This window comes from Glycine soja, chromosome 6, assembly GCF_004193775.1.
Source record: "Glycine soja cultivar W05 chromosome 6, ASM419377v2, whole genome shotgun sequence".
Taxonomy (NCBI): Eukaryota; Viridiplantae; Streptophyta; class Magnoliopsida; order Fabales; family Fabaceae; genus Glycine; species Glycine soja.
Genome location: NC_041007.1, coordinates 18,675,019 through 18,692,089, shown reverse-complemented (window position 1 = coordinate 18,692,089; position 17,071 = coordinate 18,675,019). Strand labels below are relative to the sequence as shown.

The 17,071-nt window shown below is 31.1% G+C and overlaps 1 pseudogene; it reads right to left on the bottom strand.

Annotated features, from left to right (window-relative positions):
* Window positions 1-212: 212 nt before the first annotated feature.
* On the bottom strand, window positions 213-15,185 carry LOC114414282 (annotated as a pseudogene).
* Between the last annotated feature and the right edge of the window lie 1,886 nt (window positions 15,186-17,071).

The window sequence follows — 17,071 nt, the reverse complement described above, 5'->3', positions numbered from 1 at the left end:
CCCGTTAGTACAACATATTGATTATTCATATACATACACAAGAAAAATTCAAAGACACTTAAAATAGTTAGAACGACACCTTTTCCCCTTTCTTCACACACTAATATACTATACTACCATATATGTTTTATTGTGACTAAAATCCACGTTAAGAAAAGAAGGGACAACAATAATAATAAGAAAGCAAAGCTCCAAGATGTAGAACTTAAAAATTAAGAAAATATTGAGTATATATTTGGTGCAAGCCTAGGCTTGGGGCACACTGAAAGAGGCACATAGCTCGTTGTAGTGTTAACCTATGCGCTTAATCCATATTCAACTTTTTTGGGTTCAACCCATGTTCTAATTCCCAATTAAACGAATGGACCAAAGTTGCAGTTAGAAGTTGAACCATTCGAAGCCCAAGACTAAGACCCACACAAATCCTTCGTCCAACACCAAAGGGTATCACCTCAAAGTCATTTCCCCTAATGTCAACTTTTGCCTTCTCATCGTCTTGAAGGAACCTTTCAGGCCTAAACTCCAACGGATCAACCCATTCATTTGAGTCGCGTGCTATGGCTCAAACATTCACTAAGAGTGTGGCACCCTTAGGGATGTGATACCTGAATATCTCACAACTCTCGGTGGCAACACGTGGCAGGGAAAAAGGGGTTGATGGGTAGAGCCTAAAGGTTTCCTTGATCACAACTTGTAAGTATGGGAGGTGGCTCAAGTCCTCTTCTTTGATGTTCCTCTCTTGACCCACAGTAGTATCAATTTCTTGTTGGACTTGGGCCAAGATTCTTGGGTTTCAAATAAGTTCTGTGATGGTCCATTTTGTGGTACTTGATGATGTGTCAGTTCCAACCGTAAACATGTTATGCAAAAATTGAACATAATCAACAATAAGTGATTTGTATTTTTGTACTTCAAGCATATCGTGCATACTGGATCTCTCAGCCATTGATTCTAAGATGTGATATTGTGGTTAGGTAAGGATTAAAAATAAATAGAAAGTCAAATGTGTCCCTCCAAGTAAAGATGAAAGTAAGAGATTAGGTTGAAATTTATAACTCTCAAGTGTGCTTTAGACATAGGCCTTACAATTAGGTAAGGATTTTTTTTTTTCCTTTCTTTTCTTTTTTAAAGAAAATGACCCATGGGGTTATCTAACTAGTTAGAGAAGGGTGTTGCTATGGGTGCACCCAACAATTTAAGTGAAGTGACAAAAATGCCATTCACTTAAATTTTAAATACCCTACGTTGTTGCGATACTGTTCACCGTTCGTACAATTTGCATCGTCGCTTCCTCTTCTTCACCCAACACCTTCGCCTTCATCTTTTTTGTTCCTCTCGTTGCCGGCATTGGCTGCTTTCGTTGTCGGCATTGAGGACATCTCCATCTCCGCCACTTTTGCCATCAAGGTAAGCTTCCTTCTCCTTCGTTAATGGTTGTTGGGTGGTGGTTGGGTTTCATATGCTATGTATGAATCACGTAATCCGCATGTGTTATAAGGATTACCTGATTCGTAAAACTCATACGAATTATGTAATTCGTATGAGTTATACAGATCACTTGATCCATATAACATATATGGATTATGTAATCAGTATGTTGTTTTTAAATTATTAAAAAAAGAATTAAAATTTTTTTAATAGTAAAAGTTTTTTTATATAAAAAGTATTATTTTGTTTTTGTTTTTAAATAGGTTTTTATATGAAATATAAATATATTATTTTCTTTTTTGTTTGTAAATAGTTATTTTTTATTTTATAGAAAATATTGTATTTTGAATTATGATTTTAAATAGTTATTTTTTTGTAATTCTAAATATCTGAATTTTAATTTTGTTTTAAAAATATGCATTATTTGTGTTTTAAATAAAAATATTTTATTTTGAATTATGTTTTGAAATAGTTATTTATTTTAACTGTAAATATGTTAGTTTTGTATTTGTTTTCAAATAGTTTTTTGTATGAAATATAAATATATTATTTTATTATTTGTTTGTAAATAGTTATTTTTATTAGATAAATAAATAATTTTTTATTTTGAATTATGTTTTTAAATAGTAATTTGTTTTCATTCTAAATATATTGATTTTTTTTCTTTTAACTCTAAAATAATTTTTTATTTACAAATGATTGTATTGTAATTGATTTAAGTATTTTTTGAATTTTGACAAATTTTTATGTGTGTGCAAATTTGCAAATTATGGTTAGAACTAGAGATTTAGGTTGTGCCTTAGGCAGAGTTATAGGAAGAGCCCTCAGGAGAGAAGATAATCGTGATTCAGATGATGCTCCCCAGCGGCGAAGGCCCACAACATCTGCACATAGGCAACGAGAAGCTGTCGTTGTTGCTTAGGATGCTCCTTATGCGAATGATGCAGATGAAAAGGTCTTCTAACATGCTAAAGAAGTTGGTGTTGATGCCCAGGGTTTTCCAAGCAGTTTGTGTGATACATCAGTGATGACTGCCTATGCTGATCATGTTGCAGTCATTGTTAGGAATGAAGAGGTATTTATAGTTTTTAATAAATAATATTTCAATAAGTACTTGTTATTATTGTTAAAATTATTTAATTTTTTTAGGAACGTCCTGAATTGAAGCTATCCTCCCATGGAAGGAAGGTTTAGAAATTCGGGAGGCCTGCTATTGAGATTGAAGGGTTAGTCGCTACCATAGGATTAAGTCCTTTGATCGCATGTTCATTGGACACTGGAGATCGGGGACTTATATAAGCTTTTGTGGAGAGGTGGCATAAGGAAACGAGCAGTTTCCATCTTCCAGTAGGAGAAGTCGCCATCACCCTCGATGATGTAGCCTCTTTGCTTCATCTATCCATCATAGGCGCATTCCACAAATTCGACACTCTTCATCGACGAAGCGATGTTGATGTTAGTGGAGTTACTTGAAGTCACTTGAGATGAAGCTAGAGCTGAGACAGTACAGTGTCATGGGGCATATGTACGCCTACCGTGGCTATGAGAGATTTATCATAGTAAACGTGAGGTCGGACACTGGACTGTAGTAGCTCGAGCTTATTTATTGCATTTGTTAGGTTGCATTCTTTTTGCTAACAAGAGTGTAACACACGTGCATGTCGTGTTCTTGGATGCCTTCTGAGATCTCAATCAGAGTGGAAGCTACGCATGGGGAACTGTCGCCCTAGTGCATATGTATGATAATTTGAATGATGCTTGCAAGAGTGGCGGTAGACAACTTGCTGGATATATCACTGTTATATGTATTTGTCAATGATTGTTATTTAATTTTTTTTAATATTTTTTTAATATGTTCATGTGAATTTTTTTTTTGTTCTAATCAAATTTGTGTAGTGTTGGATTTATGAGCATTTTTCATCTATTGTTGAGGCTTTTACGGACTCAGACTATGATGAAAGGTCACAATGTGCCTGTCGCTGGACATCTACGAAGGCCTCTACGAAGGCACTACCAGCATCAACTTATCGGAAGCGTCTAGATCAACTAACGAATGTTGATGTTTGCTAGATGCCTTACGGTGACCACCATGCAATTCGAGAGTTTGACCTTATTTCATGCTTTTATGGACATATCTGATAAGGTCCCATTATCGCCATACACCGACCAGAGAGGGTGGTGCGGCAATTTGGGTATGTTCAAATGATTCCTCCATACTGTGCGGGTCCAAGACTGTGCTTCGAAGACATTGATGATAGATGTATGCATTTCTCTTACTACCTTACACCGGTGGTTCAGATTTGTGTTATGCCTGGACAATGTGCAGCGGACTACATAGACTGGTTCTACATGATTTCACATCCATTCATGAGGCCGACACAACCCTGTGATCCACCTAGACATCCACCTGTCATGCAAGATGAGACATATGTTATTCTAAATTTCATTTAATTTAATTATGCAATATGGTAATACCTTATATGTTGTTGTCAATGTCATAGGAGGCTTGTCAAGCAATTGTAGAAAGGTTGGAGTGGGTGCTCAACCTATTAGGATAGTGACTGAAGGCACAGAAGCACACGAGGTCATGCAAGACTACCTAAGGATCACTAGGGGTGCCACTGTGGATCGCAATGTATATGTGAGGTTGCGACAAAGGCGGCACACGGATCACGCATGAAGATTATGTTTATCATTTGTAGACTATGTATATCATTTTATTTTATTTGACAACATTTTTGTTTTACCAATTTTATTTGAATTATTTTTAATATTACTATTGCCAAACATCAATCATTTAACCCTAAAGCGTAACACTAAACCCTGATTTCACGTCACAGTTAACTCTAACAACACACGTAAGACTAAACCCTAAGTAATATAGTAACCCAAAACAATGAACTTTAATGTAAGAAATAATCATATATTAATGTAGGACATTACAATGTCCTCGAAACCTAAATGTTCACTCTTCACTTAAATCAACATAGCCTCTTTTCAACATCATCAAATTTTTGTACTGGTGGATTCTACTAATATATGGAGTTGGCCACTGCTTTGCCCAAGGATGACAATTCCTAGACCATAACAAAGCTAGAGGCAGTAACGGACAACGATCTCTTAAATAAACTTGTTACACATGCACAAACAATTTAAAGTTATGATAACACAATTATTTTCATTAATTTAAAAATACCATTACGATGAATGTACCTGAACAAAATGATTGTAAAAAATGTGACCAATACATATTATGCGATGCACAGAAAAATCTGTTGGTGGTTGACTTCTAAAATAAAAATACGTCATGCTTTGTTGTAGAGACAACGATACAAGGATTACATTATACCTTGATGCAACGACATATCCCATGTCGGTTATATCCATCCACTTATCCATAGTAACCTGCATGAACCAGGTATACAAATGACATTTATTTAAACTAAATTTTAAAAAAAAAACATAACATAAATTACATACCACGGATAATCCATCAACAAGTAAGGACCTTTTTAATTCCTCAAATTTGTCTATGCCACGAAAGAGGTTGATATACTCATCAGACCATTTGACAAGTTCTTTAATCCATTATGTGCACCTTTAGTGTTGACCTTTTTTGGAGGAGGACACATAGAGTTTAGATCAGGGTAGGCAATTTTCCGAAGTTTACTCTTTAGAGTTACTTTGCCACAAACATCAAGCTCCTCAAATCACTTGGATATGATTTTCTTCTCTTCAATTATGGTCACTTGGGGCTCAGATAACCCTTGGTCTGAAAAATTTAGCCTCTGCCAAAACATATTGATTGTCTCAAGTGGGATGGTACCAAGAACATATTTGGATAGCTCACATGTACATGAAAGGCCGTGAGTAGTTCTCATCACACATCCATAACAAGAAGGATTTTTGCCAGCATAATGTACACACTCATACTCAACAACAATCTAATTTAAAGCATACCTTGAAACCATGCCAAGTAGCCTCTTAGACAACGTAATTTTATAAACATGTCCAACCACACGTGTACTTGTCTCATAGGATGCCTTAATTTCAGTGTGTTGCAACATGATCTTGTTGTTCGTGGCATCCCAAACACTACATAGGTCTCCAAGGCTATTCTGTAATAGTTTTTTTAAAGTTTAGTGAGCAGATTCAACTCTACATTTCAAATACACAAATCCCAATAAACAAATACAACAATTAAAATCTATGAATTCATCAACCCTAATAAAAAAAACATGAACATTTTCATATCTTTTTGTTGTTGTGTTACCTAAGTGCATCACCTTATTCGTCCAGGCTTTAACAAATTTTTCCTTGTGGGAAATTATTCATGTTTCATTAACACAGTCATCAAACATTAGTCATGGTGAACAAACAATTTTAAACTTCTTAAGGCAATCATCGAATTGATGCTCCGAACAACAATCAACCAAACTCCCCCAGGCATCCATGACATACTCCCATGCATTTTTTTGAGCAATTAGGGATTTACATTTTGCCTTGACATTCTTGTCGATGTGAAACCTACATAACAAGTAAGTACACTCAGGGAATACAGTTTTCACTGCATTCATCAATGTTAGGTCTCTGTCGATCACAATAACTCCAGGGAGGGCATCACGTCTTAGAAAAAGACCTCGAAACCGTTCTAGAGCCCAAATCACATAATTTACACGTTCTCCCTCCAAGTATGCAAAACCAGCAGAGAATGTCATCCCCGTTAGTGTCACACCAACAAAGTCAAGTAACGAGAGTCTGTACCTGTTTGTTTTGTAGGTACTATCTATCAAAAACACCAAATTGCATGCATTGCATAACTTCATTGCATCAGGATGACACCAGAAGATATCATGTACAACATCTTCATCCTTTAATCTATGCCAATGAATATACTGATCTCGTTCAAGAAGCTTCATTAGATGTTGCATTTCAGTATCACTACCTCTTATGGAATAACGGTATGCACTTCTTGCATTGTATATTTGTTTGATTGTTGTACAACTATTGACATTGTGCTTCTTCAACATTAGCAGAATGTTTCTCAGTTTTACCATTGACTTTGTCATATTTACAATAATTGTCTTCTCATCCTTAGTCAATCGACCAACGTATGGATATCAAACTAATGACTTGGCGAATTCATGATTGTGACTTCCACACATTAACTTCACCATCCAACATTGCCCTCCAACCACTGGTTTCCCACAAAGCTTAAAGGGACACCCACGTTTCCTACTGCCAGTATCTCTTCTAACAAAATCTTTCTTCCTAGGCCTATACTGACCACTCCTTTCACAACTAATTAATACAAATGAAGTCCTTCCTCTCATCCAGTGTTTATGTCTGACCTTATAATCATCGCCACAAATCCAATTTCATAAAAGACTGATCGAGCCCACCGTAAAACATCATCTCGGGCAGCAAACATCTACAATGCAAGCCACAAAATTTTAGTCTTCAAAGGGACATTCATTTTATTAATTTAATAACAATAAATCATATTATTACCTGAAAAGTATTGAACACATCAAAACAATCAACATGCTCTTCTTCATTCACACCAGCTTCATCTTCATTTTCATCATTCATATCATCTTCTTCAGACATTATATTGTCATACATCCATTGATCTTTGTCCATCTTAACAACACATGCAAAATTTTCAACATCACAAACAAACAACCCCTAACCGCACCATACATATACCGTCACACAAAACCTTACGTATTTTTCTACTGCATACCATTTTATAAACATTAAAATTGATAACCCTATATATTAAAAACCAATAACATCAATTTTTTATACTTCAATTCATAACCATATAATACATAAAAAATTATAACCGCGGCATATGTAGTCAAATAAATTATTTTATTCAACTTAATTCTAATTCATCAAATTATTACAACACAAAACAATCAATTTTAGACCACAAAAACTCAAATAAATTATCCATAAATTACAACTATAAATTATCTTACAAGTCATACCATTTTAAAAATATAAAAAAAGTAATTACAAATTAATTATCAATCTACACTTCTTTAAAAACATTTAAAACAACAATACAAATTATATTTCAAAAAATATAAACAAATAATTTTTATTTTAAACAATAAATACTAACACATTTATAATTTAAAAAATTTAAAATTTTAATATTTCTTTTTATTTAAAAAATTTAAAAATCCATATAAACCATACGGATTAAGTAATCTGTATGTTTTAATTTAACTTACGGATTACTTAATTCATAAGTTATATTAAAACTTATGGATTACTTTATCCGTATGTTATGCAAACACAAAAATCTTACGGCATACCTTCGACCGACGTTCGTTAACAACTGAATCAACCACCACAATAATCACCACTGACGAACCTCCGTAACACTTTCACCTCGACCGAAGTGACACCTCTCTCAACAATGAAAAACCAACACAAAAGCGAGAAAGTGAAGAACAAAGCATAGCGTAAATGAAAAAAGCTTCAAAACCAACTTAAAAAAGAAAAAGAAAGCACATGGGCATTTATGAAATTAAGGGGGGTGTATTGGATTGGGATTTTGAGAGAATATTTTGACAAAAACAATCTTGAAGATTTTAAAAGATTATGTGGGATTGTATTGATTTTGTGGGATTTTAAAAGATTTTTTTTAAAAGACTTTTTACAATCAGGATTCTTAACCCAAGATTTTAATGGATTTCTAACACAGATTTTTAAGATTTCAAAGTACTTTATGGATTTTTAAGATTTTGAAAGATTAATACATTTTAAACAAAATTGAATTTCTCGAGAGCTTCCGTTGTTCAACTTCGAGCATCTCTATATGTGATGGGACAGAATCGGACCTCCGATTGAAAATTAATGATCATTTGAATTTCTCGAGAGCTTCCGTTGCTCAATTTCGAGCGTCTCAATATATTATGCGCTTCAATATGACCTCCGTGGGAAATGTTATGACCATTAGAATTTCTCGAGAGCTTCCGTTGTTCAATTTCGAGCATCCCTATATGTGATGCGACAGAATCGGACCTCCGAGTGAAAAGTAATGACCATTTGAATTTCTCGAGAGCTTCCGTTGCTCAATTTCGAGCGTCTCAATATATTATGCGCTTGGATATGACCTCCGTGTGAAAAGTTATGATCATTTGAATTTCTTATCATAAAATCATTTAAAAAAAACTATTAACAAAATAACAATAATAATAACACAATAACAATTAAAAAATTATTAACACAATAATAATAATAATAACACGTTGTCAAAAAAATAATAATAACACATTAATAATTAACATTTTAATAATAACACAAGAAAATAATAATAATAATAATGGACGTTGTAAAAAAACAAGTTGAAGAAACAGAAAAAAAAAAAGAGTTTTTTATTTTGATTTGCATATACAGTACTAAAAAAAAGCAATATGAAATCTTGATGCATATCAATTGCCATTCTTTTGATGCATATTCATTGCCTCGACGTTGAAAACAATATGAATACGAAATCTTGAAGCATATACAGCACCCTTTTCTTTTATACATATAGTATGAACAATATTGACTATCGATTGCCATTAAAAAAATAGGTAAAATTGATTGAAAAGTTGTAAGAGAATGAATCTGGTAGTGGTTTGTGTCTTGTTCGGCAGGAGAAGAAAAAGTCTTTGGAAGATTATGAAAAGTCTAAAGGGTTTGGGTGAGATTGTTGGAGGAGTATTTTATGTGTATTTCTAACTAAAAAGTCTCTCAAAATCCATTCCACAAAAGAATCCATCAAAATCTATTTACTTTTGAATACCAAAAGATATTTTAAAAGTGGTAAGAAATCTCAATTGAATACCAACAGATTTTGTTGCCCTGAAAAAAAAATCTTTATTGTCTTAATTGAATACCACAAGATTTGTTTATATTTTATAAAAGTCTTGATTGAATACCACAAGACTTTTTAATCATAAAAAAGTTTTTTAAAATCCTTTGAAATCTTAATCCAATACACCCCCCTAATTAAAATTGATGGGTGCACAAGCAATAATGTTGGTGCACCTAGCAACACCCGCTAGAGAATTGTAGTTAGTACTTACAAGTGGGCTTTAAGATAAGATGTTATGGTTAGGTAAGTATTCAAAAAAGGGGTGTTACTTGGTGCACCCAGCATTTTTGTTGGGGCACCTAACAACGATGGCGAAGAGTCCAAAATGCCCTTAACCCTAATACTATAAATACTCCTACTTATCTATCCGTACAACTTTCCTTCTCCTCTGCCTGTGGCCGCTTCTTCGTCTTCCTCTTCCTCTAATCCGCTTGTTCCTCTTCCGGTGTTCCTATCATCGTTGTCCTTCTTCCTTTGTTGAATAATTTTTTTTTCAATTTATCTTCTGCTAATTTTTTTAAAAAATTTTGATTTGTCAATTATTATTAAGATTGCTAAAATTAAGATTAGATTGGTGAACAATTAATTTTCAATATTGTTATATTATATTTGTCTAACTTTAAAAAAAATTGAAACAAATATTTAAAAGATATTGAATTTGTTACTTATGAAAAATATTGAAATCATAATTAAAATAAATAAATTTTTTAGTTACAATAAATATTTAAACGAAAAATTTTTAATAACTAAAATTTGTTATAAAAATATTGAAACATAATTTTTAATTGTACAATAAATCTGTTATTATAAAAATTATGAAACCAAAATTTAAAATTTAAAATATGATAAGATTTTTAGTTTAAGATAAGGATTGAAATCAAATTTAAAAATATATTTGATTAAGAAGTTATAAAAATATTGAAACCAAAATTTAAAATATAATAATATTGTTAGTTTAAGATAATGATTGAAATCAAATTTAAAAATATATTTGATTTATTAGTTATAAAAAAATATTGAAATCAAAATTTAAAATTTAAAATATGATAAGAATGTTAGTTTAAGATAATGATTGAAATAAAATTTAAAAATATATTAAATTTTTTATTTATAAGAAATATGGAAACCAAGATATGATAAGATTGTTAATTTAAGGTAATGATTAAAATTAAATTTAAAAACATATTTGATTTTGTAGTTATAAAAAATATTGAAACGAAAATTTAAAAGTTAAAATATGATAAGATTGGTAGTTTAAGACAATGATTGAAATCAAATTTAAAAATATATTAAATTTGGTAATTATAAAAGATATTGAAACAAAAATTTAAGGTAGGATAAGATTGTTAGTTTAAGGTAACGATTGAAATTAAATTTAAAAATATATTTGATTTTGTAGTTATAAAAATATTGAAACTAAAATTTAAAATTTAAAATATGATAAGATTGTTAGTTTAAGATAATGATTAAAATCAAATTTAAAAATATATTAAACTTGATAGTTATAAAAAATATTGAAACCAAAATTTAAGATTTAAAATTTATTTATTAATCCATATGTTTTAATTTTTTTTTAAATTATTGTTTTAGAAATTTTTTATTCATTTATTTTATTTACAAAATTTGATAATTAAAAAAATTGATATTTAATTGAATGATGTATTTATATGTTTATTATAATAATTAAAAATTAAATAAATATGATATTTAATTGAATGATGCATTTAAATATTTTTTTATAGCAATTGATAATTAAATAAATTTAATATTTTTTTACATATGTAAATACTTATTAAACCTATCATTTTTATTTATAATTTATATATGTAAACAAATTATTTATTATATGAAAAATAATCATTATAAAATTTATTATGTAAATTTACATATACATTAAATATAAATTAGAAATCTATGTGTTATATATAGCGACACTATTTATTTATAAGATAATGTGTCTATTAGCTCAATTGATTTGAGTGTTTTATTAATGATGCAAGTGATACAAGTTCGATCTTTACTTGGACTATTAATTTTAAATTAAATTGTAAAATATATTTTTGAAAAAAAAAATTTTTAAAATCCTATGGGGCATGTAAGGATTGGCTATCCGTAGGTCCAATACGGATTAGCACAGATCAGCGATTCGTATGACTATACGGATTGACATACAGATGTGCATACCATGTTTTTCCTTCTTCTTTGATGACAAAAATCAACCAAAAATCACCATATATTCCTAACAAATTCACTATGAAAAAATACAGCTGCTATTTATAACCCTAAATACCATAGGAGTATTTTCGGAATTTTAGAAAGTTAGCTGTGAGTGCCCCAAGCAACTCCCTTAAAGAAGGCATCTGCTTGAACTGCCTTTAAAAAATAAAAAGCAGAAAGTTCAATGCTCGTCTTTAAGTATGGAATAGACTAATTGACTACGCTTCCTAGTTTAATGTTATTTTAGTATCAAAGTACTATTCAAAAAAGCCATATATATATATATATATATATATATATATATATATATATATATATATATATATATATATATATATATATATATATTATTTAAAATATTTTATATTAAAGTTAGTGGATATGATATGCTTGAGCTAATTATAATACTTAATAACTTACTTTTTTGTAGCAGTGTTATTTGATATGAAAATTTGTAGGCAATGTACGTCTGTTAAAAAAAACTTTTTAATTTTTCTTTTCATATTCTTAATATTTTACCAAAACTTATTATTACCATATGGATTTTTAAAAAGTGGGCAATTATGTGCTCGGCAAAATTGTTAGGTATTATTTGTTAATAATTCGATCAATTTCTATATGATATGTATTAAAAAATTTAATTTAAAAAAATATTTAATAACAATAATTTAAGTTTTTTAATTTAAAAGAAAATAATTAATTACATTTCATATAATGCTAAACAAAATTATGTGTCATATGAAGATGGGTTGAGATCATAAATTAAATAGTGATTCATGATTATTTTTTAATTTCTACACTAAAGTATAAGAAGTATGTACCCGAAGTAGCGCTTTGATCTCCGTATCGGTGAGATGATTTCCATGATCATCCCTCTCATCTTTAAGCGACAATAAGATGCTCAACAAATTCTTATGTTTCTCATTCTTGGAAGAACTATTGTGCTCCTCAATAATGCTGGTTAAAAATGCATCAAATTTTTTAGAGTATGTTTGGATAGAAAATTTTAACTGAGGAAAGTAATTTATCAGAGAATTTGAATTTTTGTAATCTAGAATTCATTGTTTGGATGTTTTTTGTGAAAGAATTTAAAATTTTGGAATTTTAAAACAAAATTTTAAACAACTAAAAATCTGGAATTTCAATTTCCTTCTAAAAGGTGAGAAATTGAAATTCTCTTCTTACCGTCTTCTTCAAGAAATACCGTTTGAGATCGTAGAACATCGTTCGGGCTTGAGAACGTAGGGGAACACGTATAACTAGCATACCAATCATATCTTTTCTTTTTTCATTCATTTTTTTTCACCCTCATAATTTTAATTTTTTTTATCTAAACACAAAATTTTAAAAATAAAAAAATTTCAATTGAAGTATTTAAAATTTTTAGAATATAAAATTTTTTATAATTTTAAATTTCTCCATCCAAGCACACTCTTATGAAATTTCTTCATCTTAGCTTGCACCCCTTGAATGTCTAGCCACTCTCCAAGGAAGGAATAAAGTCACCAATGTTGAAAACACCAGCCAATACCATCACCTCCACCACCATAGCCTTAAACTCATCAGCCCTAGGATCACACCCTCCACTGCCATCGTTGAACACTCGGAGTCCAATCATCATCCTAGCCAATGCGTTGGTGGTGCATACATTTGATAATTGTCCCAAATTCACTCCTTTTGAGTGTGAACTTGCTAAGTTATGTGTCAATCTTGCTATCTCTTCCTTCAAGTGTATTTGAATTAGGCTTAATTAATTAATGAATTATATTTGAGAATGAAATAGATATGTGGCACATTTTTTAAGTAGTAACATGAATGCGGCCTTTACTCCAACTAAGTGTTCCCACGCGCATGCATACGCTTCGCAAATAATACTAGTACTAGGGTTAAAAGTCTACACGTCGAATGTCAAATGATATATAACACGTGTACGTAATATATAAATGACACTATACTTCAAATATAATGGTTTTGTAGTCTTGCAGAACTATATGCATTTTAAGAGGAAAAAAAGTTGTATTATGTGCACATGCACCTATGTTGTGTATCATACTCTTTGGATAAATACTAGTTTAATTTTAGTTGATGAAAGTATAAGATGATGATAAATTAGTGTTTAAAAAATAAAAAATTTAAATTTAATCTATAAAAAAATATGATAAATTGGTTATGTGGATAATTTAATGGTAAATTAATTCCTAAATTTTTATAATTTAATGTTAAATTAGTTTTTAAAATATATAATTTATAATTATATTGATCTTTCAGCATTACAAACTTTAATGGCAGGAACAATCTGTCGTATTTTTTGCAAGTTGAATTTCTATTTTTCAGTTATTAACTTTTTACCGTTTCACAATTTCAGGAATCAAAATGAGTATTTGTTTTTATTCTTTTCATATGAAAAATGTTTTATAAACATTCATTATGCTATGAAACATATAGAGAGAAAAAAAGACAAAAATTTAAGTTTGATAAAATTTATGATGTGATAGGAAAAAAAAAATTAAAGATGTTAATGAAGTGTTTAAAATAAGTAAATATTTGTGTATCATGTACAAAAATTATTAAAAGAAATCAAGTAATTATTTTAGTCATTATAAGTTTTATTTGCTATTAAATAACTAGCAGTTAGTGGACTATAAATACTAGTTTAATTTTAGTTGATGAAAGTATAAGATGATGATAAATCAGTGTTTACAAAATAAAAAATTTAAATTTAATCTTCAAATGTATAAAAAGTATGATAAATTGGTTCTGTGAATAATTTAATGACAAATTAATTTCTAAATTTTTATAATTTAATGTCAAATTAGTTTTTAAAATATATAATTTATAGTTATATTGATCTTTCAGCATTACAAACTTTAATGGCAGGAACAATCTAGGACAAGAATTTATTACACCAAAACATCCTATTCAATCAAGTGAGTCTTAATTTTTCCTAATCCTTCTGCATGCAAGCATTCATAATAATTCTTCGGAAAAGAAAGTACAATCAGTAATTAAGTAACTCTTGCGTAGATCAAAACCGAACTGAGGTTAAATAGCATTTCATGACATCTTGCAAAAAACTGGCACGTAAATGGTTTAGCATAAACACCGCATACACGTAAAAACTAAAGAGAATAACGATTAAGTTACATGCCATTCCTTGGCTTGAAGAAAAAAATACAAATAGAATATGTAGTAAAAATTATGTTTGTTTGTTTGTATATATTTGTAGCATTCATATCAGTACGAGGACATAGTAAATTCACCTGACGCAAGTGTCTAGATTCGTCCATGGCCTTGCCGGAGAAAGCGCCACCGTGGGCCTTAGGGGGCAAACACTAGGTCTTGGTAGTTATAAGCTATATATTTCGCGCCGGCTGCTGAAATTAGAGTCATGAATCTTCAAGAATTGTTCGCCCACCGAGGCCAACGCCGCCACCACGACGTCGACGAAGCCGAGGCGGAGGTGCATCAGCGGGCCGTGGATGCGGCCAAGGCCGCCAGGGAGTGGTGCGGTACCGGGCCCATGTGTGGTAAGTTTCCCACTATGGGCCATGGTTTAGGGCCCGGCGGGAGTGGTAGGGAAGTGCGTGTTATGAACTTTATTATACGATATATGAGGATCGCTGCTGCAAATGTAGCCAAGGCAAACTATCAATGGAGACATGGTTAATTTTGTGGCTATGGTTTCAGACTAGGTTTTGAAATGAAGTTATGTGTAGTATCTTAGTTGATGATACGGTTGATGTTGCTCCTCATACCTTGGCGCTATATATAGAGAAATTTTTTGACTGGCCATCTTTTAATTTATTGATTTACCAACTAATTGAGGGGTCAAGTTTATTAAGTGGTTTAGAATTGACCAATTTATTGGGTCTCTTAACCAAGTCCAGGAATGGAATGCTTTTGAAACGAAAGGCATTGGTACTTACCTGGTCCTGCTACTCAATGCCAATATTCAACCACAACATCAAAGCAAAGTAAAATTTTCCTTGCCTTTACAGACAAACATATAACTTTGTTAAGACATATGTATATATACCTGAAATTGTTTACCTTGGTCAGTGGATCTAATTCAATTTATATTACTCTAAAATTGCAGGGGACAAACATATCTGAAGCTGTTAGGAGAAAGTTGAGTTTAAGGCCATATGTTGAGGATCCGTTATAAGGTCAGTCATGAAGTAATATATACGTAGGCCAAATTTGCATAAACTTTCTCAACAAGTACTTATAGAGACCAAAATATAAAAGTAAAATGAATCAAAATTCTCCCATAAGTTAAAATCAACTTTTGCACAATTACTTTTTAAAATTACATTTAACTTCAAAACCTCTTAATATTTCATCGTTTCTCAAGATCCAAAATTTGTTGAAGTTTTGAAAGTTATATTCAATCATGTACAGGTTGTCATTCCGCTGAAGAAGATCAAGTGTGTGAACCAAAGTGAAAATAATGTTTAGAAGCCAACACAGTGGACAATTTTGATTTCTGGTTAATGGGTGTATTAAAAATATCAGAAAACTTTCAAATATCTCGAGCAGGCAGTTGGGTTGCCTAATCCATCACTTGATCTCAAAGATTCTTGTTGTCAAGCTTCGATGAGTAGCGAAACCTACCGTGTGGGCTCTAAGCTTTAGGTTGCCATTGACGATCTTGACACGACATATGACCTATGATAGCAATTCAAACATGGTTCATATCAGCTGAGTTGCAGACTTAGCTGCTAGCATTTCACGTTGTGAATGCAAGAGGAAAAATACATAGAAAAAGAGGGAACAAAATTGTTAACCCTCCATATGTACAGGTTTTAGCCTCAATTTTACCCATTGATTGATTTATTATTGAAAAGTAATCACTTATCAGAACCAGAGTTTGTAATTCAGCTTGTATCGTACCATCTAATATCTTAGTCAAATTTGTGTATAATAAGTATTTAAATGTGAGTCTCTTTTATTTAATTAGTTTAAATAATTGGAATACAATTGGCAAATGGGCACTTCAACTATAATTAGTGAATTGATTTAGTTGACTGTTATGAAGTATTTTACTTAAGTTAGTAATAGTAGAGTGATGTTTGATGAATTAAACTTAAGATTGGTTGAAGTTATTGATCTCACTGGATCCATAGTTTGGTCTGTGGGATTGCATCTGAAACGGATCATATGGTTTTGTTTTGTGACTGAATTGTGGCAATGTAACACCTGGACTTTTTCACAACTATTGTATAAATCCAGTATATCTCACGTGAATCTGAAATTAGTAGCATGCTTAACATATAAGTATCGATTTATCTAATCAGTTTCCATATTTATGAAAACTGCACTGTTGAAAATTGTGCAAGCTTAACATACAAGTAATGTAATCCACAGTACGAAAAATGTGCAGGTTCTTATTTGTGCTCCATAATTGTTTCTTGATTCCGATCAAAGCAAGAGCATCCAGTCTCAAAATTTTGTCTTCTCAATTCACTCATTCATCAAAATCAGCAGTTTTATGCATCAACAAGCATGGAATGTTGAACCACCCATGATTAAGCCCCATATCGTTGT